Here is a 22048-nt window from a genome sequence, read left to right as displayed (position 1 = left end):
TTTCTAGGATCTCTGCTCCGGGGCAAGGTGGCTGCCGTCCCCAGAGGACACCCCCACAAGCAGCACTGCACTGGCAGGTGTGCGAGTGACGCACCTGGGACACTGAGCTCCGAGCACCAGGCAGGCCTTCAGATGACTGCAATCCTGGCTGATCTGAACCCTCAAGGAAGGGCTCGCGGCCCCCTGTCTCCTGTGCTCCTGATGTGCGGGCAGGAAGCAGATGCTCACGCCCAGTTTGCAGAGGGGAAAACCAAGGCTCCAAGGAGAGAAGTGACTCTCTGATGGTTGTGCAGTAAGAGACCAAGCAGGACCCAAACCTGTTTTGAGACTCGCAGTGAAGGGTCCCCTGCCCTTCCCATTTCCAGGTCCCTGCCCACCGCTCCCCAACGTGCTGAACTTGCCCTTGAATCTACCTGAAGGAGAAGTCACTCGGCCTCAGAGCTGCTTCCTGACCAGGCTCCAGCCAAGGAAAAGAGTGGGTCTCCGTGCAGGCTGCGGCCCTGGTTGAAGCCGGCTTCGCCGCATTTTGCAGTAACGCTGCAGCCGCACAGCACCTGAGCACCGTACCGGCTGCTGCCTGGGCCTGAAGGGCCGTGATTGCTGCCCCTGGGCGCGGGCCTGGGAAGCCAAGTGCACGCCAGGCGACTTCGTCCTCTGCCGACCACCTGGGAGTGGCGGACACCTTGGCTGGACTCTTCCTCTGTGATGAGTCCGAAACATGTGCACAAAACCAGGAAGCCTGGTCTGGCAGAGGACCAAGGCTCAGCCACCGCGAGACCACCACCCCATTTAAAAGTGAAAAAGTGCTCTCTCTCCAGGGTTTCACCAAATGCTCGCCAGTGTCCCCTGCAGAACACTGGTGCCCACAACCTGTCACCCGCATGTCTTGCAACGCCGCCTTCTGCCCTGCTCATCACCTCAGGAAGCTCCCTCAGGGAAACCTCAACAGTGACAGGAGCTATGGACAACAGCTCTCCCTTCCTCTAAAACCTGCAGTGGCTCCCCACTGAGAAGGTGAAGAGCCAGCCGCAGTGGCTTTGAGTGATGCCCACATCGTGTTTCGCTGCCTCTAATCTTCAGAACAATCCTGTGTGCAAATGGAAGACGGGGCAGGTGCTCGGTGCAGTGGCTGAGTCACCAGTGGGAATGCCTGCCTTCTGGATCAGAGTACCCAGGTTCGAGGCCCAGCTCCTCCACTTCCAATCCAGCTTCCTGCTAATGCACACCCTGGGAGGCAGCAGGTGATGGCTCAAGTGCTTGGGTCCCTGCCATCCATTCGGGAGACCTGGATGGAGTTGTGGGCTCTCCAGCTTTGGCCTGCCCAGCCTTGGCCACTGCTGGCACATAGTGGAATGAATCAAGAGATGGAAGATCTCTCTTCATCAGTCTGTCCATCTCTCTCTCTCTCTAATGAAATTAAATGAATAAAAATTTATAAAAGAATGGGAAGTGTTTCAATTTTGCAAATGAAAGAAACTAGGCTTAAAAAGGTGACGAGTCAGGAACCTACTACAGACAAAGCCAGAACTGGAACTCAAGGGGGAGGAGAGTTCAGCACTGTCATTTCATGGTGGGTGGGGTGGGGGTGGGGATAGCAGGTGCACACATGTAAGGAGACATTATTGGTGGCCATCTTTGGGGGCCAAGAACTGCAGGTGCAAAGCCATGAATGAGGGTGTTCAGAGTCCACGCACCCTTAACAGCTGTCTCGCCTCATTCCCAAAATCTGGCAAAAATCCCATGTGGCCACCCCTGGTCCCTCCCCACCTGGAAGCGGTGTAGAGGGAGGCTGGGGATGTGAGGAGGAGGGGGCAGAGGAGGAAGGGGTCTCTGAGAGGCACTTTGAGGATCTCTGAGTTCCTCCCCCCTCTCACTGCAGGCCTACAGCCTCCCAGACAAGCCCAGCTGGGCCATCTGAATCAGGGGTGCAGGGACTGACCCCAGAGAGGCTCAGGTGGTGGCCGAGCAGGAAGCAGCAGCAGCAGGAGCTGGTGGAAGTGTGGGCCTTCCCCTCCAGAGGAGGTCATCTTACGAGGGTCTCCATCAGGAGCCCCTCGGGGGTCTGCTGGGAAGCCAGGTGCCCTGGGGGACCTTGTTAGCAGGAACCACCTGTGCCAGGGAGCTGCCCCTGTAGGCACCCAAGAAACTCTCCCAAGTGTCCAGTGGGCCAAAGGACCCATGTTTGTAGCATGCCGCCCCCAGAGGGCGCCAGCGCCAGGTGGTTACTCTATCCGTGCTTGCGTGTCCTCCCTCCTCCAGCCCAGGCCCCGGCACCGCCAGCGTAGGAGAGGCAGAGAAGGATGAAATGCAAAGGCTCAAGGGCAAAAAGCGTAGAGAAACCCAGCCCCACCGGCTCCTCCCCAGGGCACCTGTCCCTGCTAAGGCCTGGCCAGGAAGAGGATTTTGGCTTGCATGGGATGCGAGATTAAAGCTTCGATAATACCGATGACCAGACTTTTTAATAATGGCAGGAAAAAACGAGCTGGTTTTTAATCCCTATGAGTGAACCGAAAAGCTAGGGATCTGCAGAAGACTGCAGCTGGGAATGGGGAAGAGTTATCCGAGAGAACGAACGAACAGGGCAGGGTTGAATATTACCTGATCTCCAGCTTGCAGCCTAATAACTCGAGCTCATCCTGGGAGCTGGCCCCCTGTGGTATGGACTCAGGGGGCAGCTGGGTGTCTGGAGTTAATCCTAGCACTGCTACTTCCTGGCTGTGTGAGTTTAGGGCAGGTGTGCAGCCTCTCTGTGTCTCGTTCAATAAAAGTGGAACTAGCAGTAGCATCCTGGGCTGTTGGAACAGGTGAACATTGCAAGGAATTGCATGTTGATAAGAGGATGTCTCGAGGTGGGTTCTAGAACTTTAAGGCACCTCCTGCCGTTGTCCTAGAAGATGTCACTGTCCCCACTTTACCAGGGGCCAGAGATGTTAAGTCGGTTTTTCAGGGTCCACGGCTGGTCGGTGGTGGCCATAGACTTTGAACCTTGATCAGTCCAGCTGCAGAGTCCCTGTCCTCTCCATCCGGGCTGGGCTGCCTCCTCTGTGGTCTGGGAGAGGACTCAGTCTCTCTGAGATGGGATACTCCCATCCGTAAGCGGGGATACGAATACTCCCCACTGCATTGGCTCTGGGTGGGATTCAGTGAGTCCATACTTAGAACGACCCTACATAAGTAGCTTCTACAGCCAGCATCTCAAGGGTCAAATCCCCGGTCTGTTCCCCACTTGCTGGCTGTGTGACTGGGGACAAGTTACTCAGCTTGTCCAGGATCCAGTTTCTCACTTCTCAGCTAGGGATAATGATGGTGCCCACCTCATATGGGAGATACGAAGGTCGCGTGTGTAATTTATGGACCAGGAAGCCTGCAGCCAGTGCACACCATATGAGAGCTCAGAAGTGCCCACGCTGGGATTCAGCCCCTGACCTACTGAATCCAAGGGCTAGAACTGTAAAAGCCATAGTACACGACCAAGACACACCCCACTAGGCTGTCAAAGGGGCCCAGAAATATGCCGTCAGTGTTTCCCACTTCCAACCACGAGGGACTTGAAAAGAGCCTCCTCTAGCCCAGACCACATGGGGCAGGGCTGGCCACTCCCTGGGGGCCCCCGAGCTGCTGGGGTCCCCTGGGCAGCTGTCAGAGCAGCCCCCGGAATCCCAGCAGTGAAAGGCTGGTCTGTTGGGTTCTGTTCCCCTCCACAACAAGAAAACAGGGCTCCTTTGTTCCTCTCTGTGATCTGTGACTTTGAATTGGCTCTCATCTGCAGTCACGTATTTTTATGTTCTGACATGTGGGGGTGAAATGCATTCCCACCCAGAGCCATGGGGGCTTGCATCGACCCAGATGGGGTGGATCCCCAGCCCCCTGAAAGGACAGCTCCCTCCTGGGAGCCTTGCTGGCCCCACCCAGAGCTCCCAGGCCTGCCTGAGAGGAGTCAAATGCAGAAGGGACCGTGCCCCTTCAACACTCTCACTAATACTAAATACTGCTTATTGAGCACCTGCTGTATACCAGACCCTGCCTGCAAGCCCTTTCAACACATCACCTCTGATCCTTAGAGTGACAGAGCAGGTGCCGTGGTTCTTGCCATTTCTCAACCCTGGACGCTGAGACACAGAGAAGTCAGCCAACATGTCTGCCAAGGTCACGGCATGTCCGTCAAGGTCACAGCTGTAGTATGTGATGAAGCAGGGTCTCAAACCCAGGTCTGTTAGATTCTAGTGCCGATGTTCCTTCCACGGTGGAGCCAGAATGGACTTGTGAGACAGGTGAACTCCAGAGCCAAACCGCCTAGGTTTCAAGTCCGAATCCTCTGTCTGCCGGCTGTGCTGTCAGGAGCAGTCTCTCCTCTGTAAGATGGGTGTGATGAGGATTCTGACCACGTGGAGTTGCTGTAGGGATTCTGTGCGTAGGTGCACGCAAGGTGTTGGACATAGTGCTTGCCATGGGGTTGGCCTGGCCTAGCACTGCCATCGTCCTAACATGGGCTATCTCCCTGTGGGCACAAGGTTCCCGCAGCACCGACTCCATTCCCTGAACATGGAGAGAGGGCTACTAGGCTAAGGGCCTCCAAGTTTGCTCCCCTGACCAGCAGCTCCCTCATCACCTGGAAGCTTGATGGAGAGGTTCCTCGTCAATCCACATGCCAGACCCGAATCAGAAGCTAGGGGTGGGCCCTGCTTCGTGCGTCAGCACGGGTGGTTCTGATGAGACACCAGGGTCAGGCCAGGTTTCCGGTTGAGCTGATCTGACTGTGAGCCTTTTTGAGGTCTTGTCTAGGCTGACGTGGGTGGACTCTGACCTTTTGTTCCTTCCGTGGTCTTACAAGACAAGGGCCCTATCCCACTGTGAATGTTCTAGCGAGGAACAAATGAGACAGTGCATTGAATGTGCTTCCTTCCCCCATTATATTGTCGTTTTTTAAAATTGCTTGATTGACATATAATACTTTTATATTTTATGGGGAACCGTGCTGTATCTCAACACAGAGACACAGCATAAGCCAATCAGACTAGGCAAGCCTGCAGCCTCCCCATGCCCTAAGCTTTCCTGCCAGCTCCTGGCCCTGATTCTTTTTTTTTTTTTTTAATTATTTATTTGACAGGTAGAGTTAGACAGTGAGAGAGAGAGAGACAGAGAGAAAGGTCTTCCTTCTGTTGGTTCACCCCCCAAAAGGCCGCTACGGCTGGAGCTACACTGATCCAAAGCCAGGAGCCAGGTGCTTCCTCCTGGTCTCCCATGTGGGTGCAGGGGCCCAAGCACTTGAGCCATCCTCCACTGCCTTCCCGGGCCACAGCAGAGAGCTGGATTGGAAGAGGAACAACCGGGACTAGAACCAGGTGCCCATATGGGATGCCAGCACTGCAGGCGGAGGATTAACCAACTGATCCACAGCTCCGGCCCCTGGCCCTGATTCTTTATGCCAGTGTGTAACGCGGGATTGTGAACCACAGCCCCCCCCCCCCCCCCGGCAACTCGTTACTTGTGTCTGACAATTCAGGTCCCGACCCACCGCCCTCTACCCAGCCCCTGCTACCCTCCCAGCCTCTACTAGTCACCATTCTAAGCGCAGATGAACTCTGTTTAAACTGCCACACATGAGAGAGAACATTCCAAATTTGTCCATCTGGGTCTGGCTTATTTCATGTAACATGACGATCTCTGGATCTATCCAGTTCTCTGCCAATGTCAGGATCTCACTCTTTTCTTAAAGATGAGTAATTCTCACTTGTGTACATACAGATGCCACATTTTCGTTACCCGTTCATCCATCAGTGGGCACCAGAGTTGATGCCGTGTCTTGGCTGTTGAGTTGTGCAGTGGTGGCTGGGGGAGCGTGGTGCAGGTATCTCTTCCATGTGCTGATTTCACTTCCTTAGGGCAGGTACCCGGATCTATTTTTAGTCTGCTGAGAACCCCCACACTGTCCTCTGTAACATCTTTCCTACTTTGCACTTCCACCAGCCGTGTATCGGGGGTCCCTTTTCTCCGCATCCTCACCAGCATTTGTTATGTATTGTGTCTTTTTGAGGATGGTCATTCTAACTGCGGTGAGAGGATACCTCATTGTGACTTTGATTTCTTTCCCCAACAGTGAATGATGTTGAACAATTTTTCCTGTGTTTCTTGACCGTTTGTATTTCTTCTTCTTTGCTAATGGAATTTTTTTAAAGCTTTGTATTTACTTATTTGAAAGTCATAGTTACAGACAGAGAGACAGAGAGGTCTTCCAACCCCCCTGGTTCATTCCCCAGATGGCTGCAATGGCCAGTGCTGGGCCAAACTGAAGCCAGTAGCCAGGAGCTTCTTCCCGGTCTCCCATGTGGGTGCAGGGGCCATCTTCCACTGCTTTCCCAGGCTACAGCAGAGAGCTGGATTGGAAGTGGAGGAGCCAGGACTCTAACCAGCACCCACATGGGATGTCAGGACTGTACGCAACAGCTTTACCCACTATGTCACAGCACCAGCCCTTGCCCCATTTCTTAACTGAACTGTTTGATTTCTCACTGCGGAGGTTTTGAGTCCCTTGTGTCACGGGGATGCTACCCCTTGGCCAGGTGAACGGTTTGCACCGACTTTCGCCCGCTCTACCAGCTGTCTCTCCACTCTTGCTTGCCTGCCTGGCCATGCAGATGCTTCTTGGATATAACCTCACTTGTCTAGCTTTGCTTTTGTTGCCAGTGCTTTTAGGGTCTTGTCTAAGCCATCTGATCCCGGACAAAGGCACCCAGAGCCCACTGGGGAAAGGACAGTCTCTTCAATGAATGGTGCTGGTAAAAACTGGGTGTCTGTCTGCAAAGTTGGAATTTTCCCTCTCCCCCAACGGCAACAAAAATCAACTCCAAATGGATGGAGGATGCGAGCACTGGAAGGAAACCCCGGGGAGCACTCCTAGGTGCTGGCACCGGGATGACGTTCTTGAACTGTACTTTGCTATCTGGAGGTTCCCAGGGGCCACGGCACTCGTTACACAGCTCCTGTGAATTCCGCCCCAGGGGGCGGGGCTGCCCCAACGCTGAGGAGGATGGGAAAGGTAAGGAAACAGGTGAGCCCACGAAGCTCTGTGCACCGGTTGCAGGCCCTCATGGAGTCACAGTGTGCTGGGAACTGGCAAATGGAGCAGGGAGTTCCCGGACCAGACCTGGGGTAGTGAGGAGGCCACCATGTCGGGCCAGGCGTGAGCCCCCACAGCCCTGAGGCTGGGGACCATGGTCTGCAAGTCACCTGGTGATACCTGGCTCTCACCACTAGCCAGACATAGAAACTCTCTCCAATGCTGCCGGCCCCCACCTGGCTTGTGAGTGGGGTGGGAGGGGAGCAGGAGTCTAGGCCAGGCTGCCAGGACCAGCGCGGTGATGGCCACACGGCCAGAGCTGGCAGGTGTCCCCTTCCCAACACACCTGCGGGCCTGTCCACCCCGCAGTCAGGTCACACCTGCTGGACTCGGGCATGTCACGAGTCGGCCCCCCTGCTTCCCAGGCAGACTGGCCTGCTTCTGTCCTCTGGGAGAGTTTTGCGAGCAGTGGGGCACTCTGAGCAAAGACGGAGCCCAGCCAAGCCCACCTGCCCCTGCGCTGGAGTGGGATGAAGCGGTCCCCCTCGCCTTCTGTCACAGTTTGCATGGGCTGACACAGACAGGGGGCTCCTCCCAGGACCAGCCCTGGGTGGCCTGGGTGTGAGGGGTCCAGAGGCTCCCAGCGTGGCCGTTCAGAGAAGCAGCCGTGCCCAGGCGGCACAGCCTGCAGGCTGCAGACCCCTCACTGCAGGCCCCTCCGCCTCACCCCACAAAGCAGGCTGACGAAGGCTGGCCGCGTGGGCCTCAGCGTCCGAGCCGCCATTTGCAGCCAGCCCCTGCGAATTGCATGGCTGCTCCGGTCTGCACCCTGGGAGGTCCTTCACACCTCCCACACTCGCGCCCCTGGCCTCCCAGGCTGCAGGGTGGAGCTGCTCCTTCTGTCCCAGTGGGCGTGGAAAAACTCCCAGATGGACCTGAGCTGAGGGCGAGGCTCAACATGAAGCCCGTGGAGTGCTTCAAGGAAGCCCTGGCTGTCTCAGGTGCATATATGCTGACTCTGTGCTTGGACAAACCCAAGAGTGCAGGCCTCCTTAAATGTGGTACCCAGATGCCTCCCTCACTCCTGTGGTCAGGCCTGGTGGAGCCAGTGTTCCCGGCTGTAAGGAGGGGGTCCCCTCGGCCACCACCTCTGGTCGGGGGTCCAGGACCCTCACCGCTTCCCTCACAGGTCCACCCAGCAGTGACTATTACTGCCCTCATGCCCTAGGGAAGAGAGGGCAGGAGGGGAGCACAGAGGCCCAGCCAGACAGCTCCTCACTGCCCCTGCTGCAGGCAGGGCTCTCCGCCAAGAGACCCTGGGAAGCACTTGCTTTTCTTTCTTTCTTTCTTTCTTTCTTTTTTTTTTTTTTTTTTTGACAGGCAGAGTGGACAGTGAGAGAGAGAGACAGAGAGAAAGGTCTTCCTTTGCCGTTGGTTCACCCTCCAATGGCCGCCGCGGCCGGCGCACCGCGCTGATCCGATGGCAGGAGCCAGGAGCCAGGTGCTTTTCCTGGTCTCCCATGGGGTGCAGGGCCCAAGCACCTGGGCCATCCTCCACTGCACTCCCTGGCCACAGCAGAGAGCTGGCCTGGAAGAGGGGCAACCGGGACAGAATCTGGCGCCCCGACCAGGACTAGAACCCGGTGTGCCGGCGCCGCTAGGCGGAGGATTAGCCTAGTGAGCCGCGGCGCCGGCCTAGAAGCACTTACTTTTCTAAGTCCAAATCCTATTCCACTGTCTGGGGATACTTGGGAAAGTCTGTGGAAACAGAGTTTACAAAGAAGCTTATTTGGTTGCAAAATTGTTTGAAAGCCTGCGCTAGTTTTTTCATAGTGCACTGTGCTCGGATCATCCACTCATCCACTGCAGGACATTGAGGTGGACTATTGTGAGTGGTGAGGTACACGGGCATGGGAGTGCTAATGCGTCTTCGAGTCCCTGCTTGCAATGCTACCTGGACGCTGGCCTGCTGGGTCGCACGCTCATTGTGTTTCACTCTCTGAGGGCCCCGTGTACGGCCAGGCCATCTTGCATTCTCTCCAAAGGCATGGGAAGTTCCCAGTTTCCACGCATCCTGGTTCCCTTGACATCACCAGTCCTTCCTCTGAACTTGTTTTACTATCTGTACAAGGGGTTAAATTACCTTTTGCACAGTGTTGTGAGATGACGTCTTAAATGCAAAACAGCCCGTCCACAAAGTTATTAACCAGGAGAATACGGTTCCCCCTCCACTAGGCTGAAAGCTCTGTGGGAAGAAGACCCGTCATTCCCTTCCCTCACCGTGCCCCCGGAGCTCTTAGCGCAGGGCTGGGAACACAGTGCCAGCCGAGCCCAGCAAACACAGCAAGTCGCCCAGGACCCTGTGTCACCCGATTCAGAAAGGAATAGTCCGGCAGTGTCTATTAAAGCTAGAAACACAGAGTCCCTTTGACCCCAGAGCGGCTCGGCTTCTGGGAACCCATCCAACTGAAATAAAACTTCCAGCACAAAAGGCGTCCAGGCAGGGGTGTTTCTTGCAGAATTGCCCGTAATAGAAAGAGAAACCGGAAAACCACACACTCCATGGAACGCTACACAGCAATCGCAAAGAATGAAATAGATCCGTGTACGTACTGATATGCAGTGACAGGTTTGGGGAAAAATAGAGGGAATAATACGTATGGTGTGATTCTGGTTAGCAAAAGATAGTAACCGTTCTCAATGAAGCCACGTAAAGCTGCCACATCTGGAGGCGTGCGGAAGGCGGGGCTGGGACTCAGCCCAGGAGGACCACAGCTGCTTTGCAGTTCCCAGGGGATGGCCATGCATGGAGAGCGTGCTGGCTGCTCTGCAGGGACAGCCACTGTCCCACTCAGCACCTGGTCACGGAGGAGCCCACGAGTGAACTGACGAAGAGCTGTCACCTCGGGGTGACAGAGTGGAGTACCCCCAGACAGACACGGACTCAGGGGTCCAGCTCCCAGGAAGGGCACCCAGACTCCATGGACATCCATCCATGGCACCATCTTGGATGAAAGCCCACAGTGGCCAGAGCAAGCCGGTCCTTTCCCACAAACCTCCCTTGGTTGATTCTACATAAACACAGTCACAGAAATGCATATATGTGCGTACACACACACACACACACACACACACACGCTGTGGAAACCTGAATGAAGCAGTTGTCAGGCAGGTAAAATGAGAACTAACAGGATGTATTTAGCAAGCTATGCAGAGAGCCTGAGGCCGGGATGGGAGGATTTGAAGTCCGGCCCTAAGGGAGCATCATGCCCAATCAGTGCCTCCAGGAGAGGAAATGTAGTGGGTTCTTCCAGGCCCCTCCACCCAACTTTTGTCATGACGCAAAGTAAAGCTGTCCCGCCTCCTCGGGCTCCTGGCCATGCCCTCAGTGTGCACAAGTGAAGAGCTGGTCGGTGGCTTCCTGCTCTGAATTCAGGCTCAACCTAGTCTCGTAGGGTCTACGTTTCAGATTCATGGGTCACGTTTGGAATCTTAGACAGAGATGTTAGGGTAAAAACTGAAGAGCGGATATCTCAGAGCACTCAGGTGCTGTCACCTCTGACCAGGGGGCCAGGACAGCGAGAGTGGGATTTGACTTTCTGTCTTGCGTCTATGCCTGCTGTACCTTCACGATGCATGGGTGTGATTTGTTTAATTGCAACATTTATATAGAAAGACAAACAATCTCCGGCTAGCATGCTGCAGTTTGTTTTCGTTTTACTGTACCTTGATGTCTGACATCTGGAGGAGCACAAATTGTCAAAACAGGGAGGGAATATCACAGTACAACTGAACTTGCCCATTTGTGGTCAGGGCTGAGGGTATGGGACAGGTGCTGGACCCGTCTCATGGCAAGCTGCTGTCTTCAGTGGTTCGAAAGCTTTTGTCCCTTCCAAAATTCTCGTTATTTTAATCAATGAATTAATTAAAGTTGAAGAAAGGTGTGGGGGGGGGGGGAGAGCACTCCTATTCACTGGGTCACTCCCCAAATGCCTGGGGCCAAAGCTAGAAGCCAAGAACTCAACCCAAGAATACAAGGCCCTGAATTATCACCTGCTGTCTCCCAGGAGCAGAGCTGGGAATCAAAAGCAGGCACTCCGATATGGGATGCTGGCATCCCACCAGCATCTTAACCACTGCACAAAATGCCCACCCCCAAAACTCATGTTAAAACTGCATCCCCTTTCTCTCTGTCTCTCTCTCTCACTGTCCACTCTGCCTGTCCAAAAAAAAACAAACAAACAAAAAAAAAAAAACCTGCATCCCCAATGCAGCCGTGCTGGCAAGCAGGGCCTCGTGGGAGCTATTAAGGTCACGAGTGGGCTAATGCCACTATAAGTGTGTGCAGGGGTGTGGTCACTCCCTGCTGCCACGCGAAGTCCAGCTTCCCTCCCTCTGGGAAACGCTTCACTCAAGACGCCGCCTTGGGAGCAAAGGCCAGGCCCTTAGCAGACTCCAAACCTGCTGGTGTCTCCATCTTGGACTTCTCGGAATGGCCAAAATAGATTTCTGTTCTTGCCAGATGAGCCAGTCTGTGGTGCCCTGGTATAGCTGCAGCCAGCAGACCAAGCCATGTTCGGAGCTAGAGCTAAAACCCTCTTCTCCCGATACCCAGACCCTGCTCTTTGCCTTCCTGAATGCGGGCCCAGCCGCCCCTCTGAGTGTCACCGGGGAACGAGGAGAAGCAGCCCCCGTGAGCAGTGAGGGCCCGGACCCGATTGGCATCTCAACTACCCATGCCTCCCAGCAGCCACTAGGACCGGGCAGCGTCCCAGACCACGCACCGTTACGACTAACTCAACACTGCAAACTGGGGGAGTTGCAGAGAAAGGTTTATTTGGACTCATGGCCCTGGCCCAAGGTCAGGGGCTGCACTTGGTGATGGCCTCGCTGACAAACCAGCGCACATGCATTCTTTCCACCTTTGCTTTCAGAGAGAAACAGACACACGCAGACATAAATACACATGCGTGTCCTGATTTTCTTTCCTGTTCTTTTCAGCAGTTACATATTATTCTGTGTGGATAAGCCACATACTATTAAAACAGTCTCCTATTCATAGGTGTGTTAGTTAAAATTCTTTAGAAAAACAAAATTAGAGGCCGGCACCATGGCATAGTAAGTTAAGCCTCTGCCTGTGGTGTTGTCATCCCATGTGGGCCCAGTTCAAGTCCTGGCTGCTCCTCTTCTGATCCAGCTCCCTGCTATGGCCTGGGAAATCAGTAGAAGATGGCCCAAGCCCTTGAGCCCCTGCATCCACGTGGGAAACCTGAAAGAAGCTCCTGGCTCCTGGCTTCTGATCGGTGTAGCTCTGGCCGTTGTGGCCATTTGGGGAGTGAACCAGCAGATGAAAGACCTCTCTCTGTGTGTCTCTGCCTCTGTCTCTCAAATAAATAACTACTTTTTTAAAAAAGAAAAACAAGATGAATAGGGTATATGCATGAGCTGTATGCATATGCGAAGGTATATAGAGGACAGTGAAGGAGAGAGAGAGAGGGAGAGAGTGAGCACTTAAGGAGTTGGCTCCCAGGATTGCCAGGGTTTGACAAGCCCCAAATCTGCAGGATCTGTCAGTGAACTGGAGTCCTGGGGCACAGTCACAGGCTGAATCCTCAGCTGTTCTATGGACAGAATTCTCTGTCTTTCAGTGGTTGTGTAAAGCCCACCCACAGTATAGAAGGTCATCAAAGCCCATCATCAATCAGTCTCTTCTGAGAAATACCTTCAGGAGGCTGGCGCTGTGGCGTGACAGGTGAAGCCACTGCTGGCATTCCGTATGGGTGCTGGGTCAAGTCCAGGCTGCTCCGCTTCTGATCCAGCTCCCTGCTAATGTGCCTAGGAAAGCAGCAACAGAAGTGGTTGGGCCCCTGCACCCACCTGGGAGACCCTGGTGAAGCTCCTGGCTCCTGGCTTCAGGCTGGCCCTGTACTGGCCATTGGGGCCACCTGGAGAATAAGCCAGCAAATGGAAGATCTTTCTCTGTTTCTGTCTCTCCCTCTCTTTCTGTAACTCTACCTTTCGAAATAAATAAATAACCTTAAAGAAAAATAAGAAAAAGAAATGCCTTCAGCCAAACATTTGACCAAATACCCAGGTATCCTGGCTTATCCAGGCTGACACAGAAAGTTCACCACCACGACAGGCATCCACGCCTTTACTAGATGGCGGGTTCCAAGTTCATAGGTTCCATGTGCGTGCATTTCATCTGCACTGTGATCACGTGTGGGACGTAGAACTGCCCCATTCTACACGTGACTCACTGAGCCTGATAATCCATGCTGCCCTAATCCTAAATCTGAGTTCTGCCCACTCTCACCAGCTATGGAAGCTTGAGCTATTAACCTCTCCCTCAACCCTCCCGCCTGCTAAATGGGCTTAGCAGCACCATCTACTTGTAAGGTTTTTTTTTATGAGGATTCAGGGGGAGAGCACAAGAGCCCGGTAGTGCAGAGTGCAGGCACAGATTCTACATCTACTATTATTCTAGTAAAGCAGGCCTGGGCCGCACTCGCCACACTAGGACAAAGTCTCGGAGCAGGTGCAAAGACTATTTACAGACCACACCCTTTGCTGCCAGCTGGGGAGGCGCCTTAATTAAGAAGCCAAACCACCCAGCACAAAGCATGTCCTGGCCCGAGCCACAGTGTTGCCACGGCTTGGCGCTCCGCAGAGGAGATCCGAGAAACATTAGCACTCTCTCAAGCCCCCGCTCCAGACCCCCTGAGAAGCCCACCTCGCCATCTGTGGCGAGCCCCAAGCCGAGTAGGCCCCACACAGCCACGAGGCCGGAGTCGCTGGGAGATGCATTTAGGAGGGGATTTGGATTCCTGCGGCTGAGCCTCCGGGAGGCAGTGGTAGGGAGTCCCACGTTTATCATGGGCCTTTGTCTGGGCTGCAGGTATGGAGTTGCAGCGGTCGCAGGGAAAAGGGACGCCTCTGGGTCTCCAGAGCTCAGTCCGTTTTCTGATTCTGGGTATCCCGCCGATGAGGGGCGGGCACCTTCCTCTCTCCACGCTGGCCTTTCCTCTGCTGATCCGTTTTGTGTCCGTGGCCAGGGAGAGCTCAGCCCTAGCCCGCCCCCAGCCATCCTTCTTCCCCTCCAGCCCAAGGAGAGAGGAGACAAGGCTGCCTCTGTGATGGGCTGCGGGGGGGGGAGGGGGTGTGTGAAGGGGTTCATCCCTTTGTCCTGTCTGCTTTAGGAGCTGCACGGCCATGGGTCCCAGCCCAGCCCGGGCTCTCCTGCACTGCTCCAGCCCCGGACAGCTGGTCACCTCTTTCTGGCACACTCTGCTTCTCCAGCAGCCTTGTCTTTCAACCCCCTGCCTCTCCCGCCATCAGCTGCTGGCTCGGAGCCCCAAGATTCAGGCTCCCTCCTGGGCCTAGATCTGTGCCCCTCCCACCCTGGGAGGCTGGCCTGCCTGTGCAAGAAACAGCTGCGGGCTTCCCTTCTCCCCCGTCTCTGCGTCCCTGCTCCTGTCTCGCAGGCGGGGGCTCAGCTGCACACCTTGTCCCCAACTCCGTTCCCTCCCCCCAGCATGGAGCTCTTCACAGAGTTCAGGGCAGGAGGAGTTGGAGTGGGTGGTGAATTGGCTCCGCCTGCATCCATCAACCGTCCCATCTCACAGCCCTCGCCTTGGGCTCAGACGCTGAGAAACCAGCGCCTCGGTTCGCTGGTCCCAACTGTGTGGCCTTGGGAGCCAGTGGTGACCTCAGTGCTTGTTTCTGATGGGGGTGATCTCTGCATGCAGCGCCTTGGTGGGCAACAGAGCAGTCACAGTGGCCTAGGTGTTCCCACTCCTGACTCAGTCCCCAGCTCCAGGCGGCCTCACACAGCAGGTACAAGCAGGTGCCATTGGCTTCAGAGCGTCCTGTGCTCCTGGGGTGAGTCCTCACAGAGCGTCAGCGTTGAGGGCCGCATTTCGCACAAGGCTAGGAAAGGCAGGAGCCCATTTTAGAATTCGTAGAAGGAAGATGGGCCCATCTTGCTAAGAATTTCTGTGCTGGAACAAGCAGTACTGGCTCGTTGTTGTCATAGAAGATTTTATGCCCCCTCCCTAAACCTTCTGCTGTGTCTTACTCAGGCTGCTCCAGGAGCAGATTCTGAGATGAGAGTTTGGAAACAGGCGGTCTGATGGAGATGATCTTAGCAAGCGCCATAGAAAGGAGAAAGTAAGTTGGGAAAGTGAGACCAGGCTGGCGCCCTCATGAGCGACCGCCACTTGCACAGGTGCCTTGGAACCCACACCCACACCACGGCAAGGAAACAGGGGTTTTCTGTCCATTTTTAAAAGTTTTCTAAAATTTATTTTCATTTTATTTGAAAGGCAGAGAGAGATTGAGGGAGATCTTCCATCCTCTGGTTCACTCCCCAGATGCCTGCAAGATTGAGGGCTGGACCAGACAGAACTTAGTCTAGGTGTCCCACATAGGTGGCAGGAACCGAAGTACTTGAGCCATCACCTGCTGCCTCCCAGGGTGTGCATCAGCAGGAAGCTGGGTTTTTTCAGAAGCAGAGGAATTGGCCCTGGAGTCAGCCACTCTGATATGAGACATGGACATCCCAAGTGGCAACCTCACCACTGGGCCACACACCCGTATCTGACCCATTTCTTCTGGTCATTGACCAATGGCTGCGCCTGGTGGCATTCGCTTCTGGGCTCTGAGCACAGCCCTGGACAGACCCCTGCAGATGCCTGCAGATGCCCAGGCTGCCCTGGTAATTAGCAAGAAGGCACAGCAGGTCACTGCCAGGGTCCTGTTACATCCCGTGTGCCTCACCTTGCCTGTCTCCTAAATCATGAGCAAATAACTAGAATGCCACACTCAATCAGCCCCTGTAAAAGTAGCAGTCTTAGAACTGGGAAACACGGTCAATGCCCTTTGAGCTAACTGCCCACCCGGCTCAGGAAATCCTGCTGAACCATCATCCCAAGAAAGCCTCATCCCCCACTGGCGTGCTCCCAAGAGAGCAGGACCTCTCCCTTGAACACCCACCTCTCTCACAGAAAAAAGTCCAGTCTCTGAGGCTGGTGCCCTCGCCTGCACTCTCCACCTGTTAGCCCAGCGTCTGTCTCCTGGAGAAAACACTTTTTGCCTATCTGTAGTACGCAGAATAATACCCCCCCTCCCCAAGATACCCACAACCTAATCCTCAAAAGCTGCAAATAGATCAGCCTACATGGCAAAGGGGGCTTTGCTCATGTGATTGTACTAAGAATCTTGAAGGGATCTTGGGGGAGATTATCCTGGCTTTTCCAGGAGTGCCTGATGTAATTACCAAGCTCCTTATAAGGGAAAGAGGAAGGCAGGAGACAACAGGAGCCTGGTGCTGGAAGCAGAGGTCAGAGAGTTAAGTTGCTGCTTGCAGAGAAAGAGGGCCAGGTGCCAAGGAAGGTCTCCGGGAGGAGAGGGAGGTGAGGGCCAGCTTCTCCCCTTGAGTACCCATGGCACCTGTTCTAGCCCTGGGAGGCTTCTCCCCTCCGGATTGGTGAGACAGCCGGCTGTTGTTATAAGCCACTGGGTTTCTGGGCACTTGTTCCAGAAGCCCTGGGAAATAAATGGCACCGTCAAGGCAGACCTCAGCTTGGGTGAGTGCAGCGCGTGACCTGCTTCTTCCCACACAGAGCGTGGTTCTGCAACCACTGCTCGTGAGCTTCCAGGCTCTTGCCATCCTTGTCACCCTGCTCTCAGAGCTCCAGTCCCGTGGCCAGTCAAACCCTTTGCACGCTTGCTCCAAGCAGGGGGTGTGGGACCCCTGGGGAGCCCAGCTCAAGCCAGGAAGGGGTCAGATCCTGCACACCATCTGGCTCTCCACGCCTTGTCCTGCCAGCACACGAACCCTGGTCCTCTTGGTGTGAAGCGGTCCAAGGCTGTCCCCCCCTCGCCCTGAGTTTCAAGATCCACATGTGGGCATCCATGCTGCTTCTACTCACACCTTAAACTTCTACTTTGCATTCTTAATTTCCACCCGTTTTTCCAACCATCGAAGTCATCTTGGAATCTGACTCGCATACCTAAGCATTGGCTGCCCCTCATCTATCCTGGCAGCCAATGGTGAGGAACCAGAACATACTGCCTTGCAGAAGCCCCACGGCCCACCACATGCTTGCAAATTCTCCCTCTGGGACCAGACACCTGCCTCTCCAGTGACCCCCACCCCCAAACCCCCAACGGCAAGCACAGACCTAGCTCAGATGGCCACTAGAAATCCCTGGAGCATCTCCTTGGCTTTGGTTCCTAGGGATGGGATTGTGCCTTGACCACCCCTGGTCCCCTCACCTGTAGTGAAGGGTCCTCCCTACCTCTGGGGGGCAGTCTACACTGAGGAGAGACTTCCGGGACCGAGGCCCTGCTCAGCACAAAATGAGTCCTCTCTGAAACTGTCTTCAGGGCACCCATCAGCGCTCCCGACAGACAAGCAGAAATTGAGCCTTGTCTGGATTGGAGTTCTGAGCACCCGCGAGTCATTGGTGGAAATGCAAATAGAACACAGCCCCAGACGGAGCGCTGGAGGTCACCTCTGTGCGGCTTCTCCTGGCTTCACTCCAGCCCCGACCTGACCAGGGGTCAGGCTCCGAATCAGCCCGGCTAGACAGGGACCAAGACAAAACGAGGAGGAGTCATAGCCAAGGCCACACTATCCAGCAGATGCAGAGAACACATACAGCTTGGTAACAAGACACTCTGTTTTAGACATGGGCAAAGGGCTCAGATAGACGTTTCTGCAAAGAAGATATACGAATAGCCAATAAGCACAGAAAAGAAGCCCAGCATCACTGAGCAGTAGGGACATGCAGATCGAATCATGAAGAGCTGGCACTCCACACCCACGAGGATGCTTGGGATAATTGTTTTCCAAAAAAAAGAAAAGAGTAGGAATTGACAAGGATGTGGCACACTGGAATGCTCACACAGTGCTGGTGGGGATGTAAACTGGCTCAGCCCCTGCGGAAAGCAGTCTAGTGGTCCTCTAACGTAGCCTAGGTTTCCATGGTAACTCCACCATCCATACACAGACACCCCTAAGATCTGGAAGCCAGGACAGAGGCAGGCAAGACAGAAGGGGAGGTGCTGGGTGTCAGGATTCCCTTATGACCTAGCAATTCTGCTCATGCATAGATACACAGAAGAATTGAAGGTGGGTTTTATTATTTTTTTAAAGATTGATTTATTTATATGGAAAGCAGAGTGACAGAGAAAGGGAGAGCCAGAGAGAGAGAGAGAGAGAGAGAGAGAGGTCTTCCATCTGCTGGTTCACTCCCCAAATGGCTGCAACAGCTAGGGCGGGGCCAGGCTGAAGCCAGGAGCCTGGAATTCCATCCGGTTACCCATGTGGATGGCAGGAGCCCAGACACTTGGGCCACCTTCCACCAGTGAAAGTGGGTTTTAAAAGAAACCTAAGTAGCACATTCTCATAGCAGCACTGTTTACAATACCCAAAAGGAGGCAGCCATCCAGATGTCCATTAGTGAACAAATGGAGAAGTGAATTACAGCATATGAATATAGTGGAATATTATTAAAGCATAAAAAGGGTGAAGAATTATTAAGCCAGAAAAGGAATAAATGGTACAATCCAGATGAACCTCAAACACAGTATTCTAAGCGAAAGGAACAAGGTGCAGAGTGTTACACGTTGTGCAGCTCCATTGTGTGAAACACTCATAATAGGTAAATCTGTTAAGACTGCAAGTTAGTGATTGCCAGGTGCTGGGAGGAGGGAGAAGTGGGGAGCAGGGCTTCCTTTAGTGGAGATGAGCTGTTTTTTAAAATATTTATTTTATTTATTTGAAAGAGTTACAGAGAGAGGTAGAGCCAGAGAGAGAGAGAGAGAAGGAGGGAGAGAGAGAGAGAGAGAGGTCTTCCATCTGCTGGTTCACTCCCCAATTAGCCACATGGCCAGGGCTGAGCTGATCCGAAGCCAGGAGCCGGGAGTTTCTTCTGGGTCTCCCATAGGGTGTAGGGGCTCAAGGACCCGGGCCATCCTCCATTGCCCTCCCAGGTGCACCAGCAGGGAGCTGGATTGGAAGTAGAGCAGCCAGGACTTGAACTGGTGTCCAGGTACTGCAGGCCAGGACTTTAACCCACTATGCCACAGCGCCAGCCCTGATGAGCTGTTTTGGAACTTGATAGAGGTGATGGCCACACAACCTTGTGCATATGAGAGTTCTTCAAAAGGTTCACTTTTAGAAGTGCCTCATACAGCAATTGCCACTGATTTGTTTCCTTTAAAATGATTGACTTTTACTCTATGTGGATTGGATCTCAGTTTTTAAAATATCCAGTTTTCATGTTCAACTCTGTGAACTTGAAGCCCAAGGATTTACATTCATCTTGGCAAAATGGCATTGAAATGATTGAGAACATACGAGAGCTCTGAAACAGAGAGCGGGGCCAGCAGCAGGGGGCGGGTGGGAGAGAGAACCTGTGGCAGGTGGGAAGCTGCCTTCAGGAAAGGGTGCAAGGAAGCAGGCAGTGAGAAGACACAGCTGTGATCCAGGCAGGGACAGTGAAGAGAGTGGCAAGGTCCCCCATGGGACCAGGGGACCCGAGCAAGAGCTCCACACGCAGCAGCAGGCAGCGGGCCCGGCAGCAGGCTGGGGAAACACATGCCGGGCTGCCAGCAGAGCCAACAGGTCAGGGATGGGACTGACCGGAGCCGGGGGAGAGGCAGACCCGCAGAACCCGCGCCTGGCATGGGTGATGACACAGTAAAGAGAGGGCTGCCTGCAGGTCGCCCCAACCCTTAGCCCCAGTTCACTGGATCCTGGTGACTTACTGAGCTCAGTGAGATAGGTTTACAGAATGGCCCAGCACATTCATATACACGTTCTATTACAAATAGCTCTGAAGAGTGGGGCAGGTGCTTGGCCGAGTAGTCAAGATGCCAGTGGGGACTCCCAGGGTTGGAGGCCCCGGCTTCAACACCCCATTCCAGTTTCCTGCTCAGTAGGCCCTGGGGGGTGGCAACCATAGCTCAGGTAATGAGGTCCTGGCCACCCCCTGGGAGACCTGGCTTCAGTTGCCAGCTCCTTGCTTCCTCCAGTCCTACCCCAGTCATGGCAGAGCGTGAAATTAGCAAGAGGAAGCTCCCTCTCTCAAAATAATACTAAAAACAAAGAGAAACAATAGTTACCCTCTTACTCGTGATACAATCTGAAATTTTATATTCTGGTCCAGTCTGTTTCATTAAAAAAAAGAGGGCAGGGAGGGGGTAAGGGGGGCTGGTCACAACCCACCAGCATGATTTAATGTAGCCTAGGTTTCCATGGTAACTCCACCATCCATACACAGACACCCCTAAGATCTGGAAGCCAGGACAGAGGCAGGCAAGACGCAGAAGGGGAGGTGCTGGGTGTCAGGATTCCTGCAGAGCACCCAGAACCCCGGGCGCCCGTGCCAGGGATGTGGGCTTTGCCACTGACAGGCTGCAAGGGAGGCCTGGCTAGGTCTGCTCCCAGAGCTTCAAGCAAGTCAGAAAGAAGGGCCAAAGGCATGAACTGGCAACTCGCAGAAAAAGAGAACCGCCAGTGACAAGGACGCAGCTCGGCCCCCTGCTAATGTCCCTGCACTGCTCTCTGCAGCCAGTTCTGCCCCCAGGGATGAGGGAACTGGGCAGGCCAGAAAACAGCTTTTGGGAAGAGTCATTTAAAGTCACGAATTAGAGCCCCATTAATGCTCTAGAAGACACACAAGCAGAGCGTGCTTCTTTTTTGATTGCGGGGCCACTTGTCTGCACTTCCCCACACCGGGGCCCTGGAGCGGTGAGCGGGGCTGGCTTTCACACAGCCGCTCAGGGAGCTGAAGCTAAACCTCTGGAGATCCAAAGAGTGCTTCGTAACACGACTGCACGGAGAGGACGAGAACGCCAATGTTGGCGGGACTGTAAATTGTGCCGGCTTTCCAAAATGCGTCCTGTTGCTGGTATCAAAATGTCAAGTGCACCTGCTTTGTGACAGGCAGTGCCACACCTGTGATTTAGTGAACAATCGGAAGGGGGCAGACATATATTTACCAGAAGGTAGACAGCTGAAGGCAACCTGCACACCCATCCCTCTCAGTGACCTACAGCCCCTGGGTCTCAGAGGCACACGGAGCACTCACTGGCTTCGTCTGAGCTCACCCTGAGCCCACGTCCGCTCTGTGGGATGTATGTTGCCGTCTCCATTTTTGACCTGGAGACATTAAGCCTCGGGAGGTTTATGTGGCATGTCCAAAGTCCCAGCAGGACTGTGTGACAACAAACTTGCCCTTTAACCTACAGAGCATAAGCAAGTGGTCACCTACTGCAGAGACGGCGAAAAGCATTCATTCATGCAAGACGCATTCGCTGCGTGCCTGCTGTGTGCAGACACTGATCTGGATGCTGAAGACACAAAGGCGGCTGAGACATGTCCCTGCCCTCAGGCTGTTTCGTACGGACAAGGGAAGATGGCTCCAAGAGCAGGAGACGTGGGGGACGCAGGTAAACAGCTGTACTTCAGCAAGCACTTGGCATAGCAGTGACGACGTCCGCGCTCCACACTGGGGTGCCCGGGTTTGATACTTGCCTCCGACTCCTAACTCCAGCTTCTTGCTAATGGTGCACCCTGGGAGGAAGCAGGCAACTGGGTTCCTTTCATTCATGTTGGGGACCTGCATTGACTTCCTGGATACTGGCTCCAGCCCCTGCCAAGTCCCAGCCATTGCAGGCATTTGAAGAGTGAACTAACAGATGGGATGGCATATATATATGTGTGTGTGTGTGTGTGTGTGTGTATATATATGTGTGTGTGTGTGTGTGTGTGTGTGTATAAACATATGAAGAAGAAATTGTGCTGTACACTGTGGGGACTGGCGTTGTGACAAAGCAGGATAAGCCTTCACCTGCAACACCAACATCCCATATGGGCACCGTTTGAGTCCTGGCTGTTCCACTTCTGATCCAGCTCCCTGCATTAATGCCCTGGGAAGGCAGTAGAAGATGGCCCCAGTCCTTGGGCCCCTGTACCCA

The sequence above is a fragment of the Oryctolagus cuniculus genome, chromosome 17 (assembly GCF_051225735.1).
Source record: "Oryctolagus cuniculus isolate XC-2025 breed Fujian yellow rabbit chromosome 17, ASM5122573v1, whole genome shotgun sequence".
NCBI lineage: Eukaryota > Metazoa > Chordata > Mammalia > Lagomorpha > Leporidae > Oryctolagus > Oryctolagus cuniculus.
The sequence above is the reverse complement of the archived record's forward strand: the minus strand, read 5'-3'. Positions refer to the sequence as shown.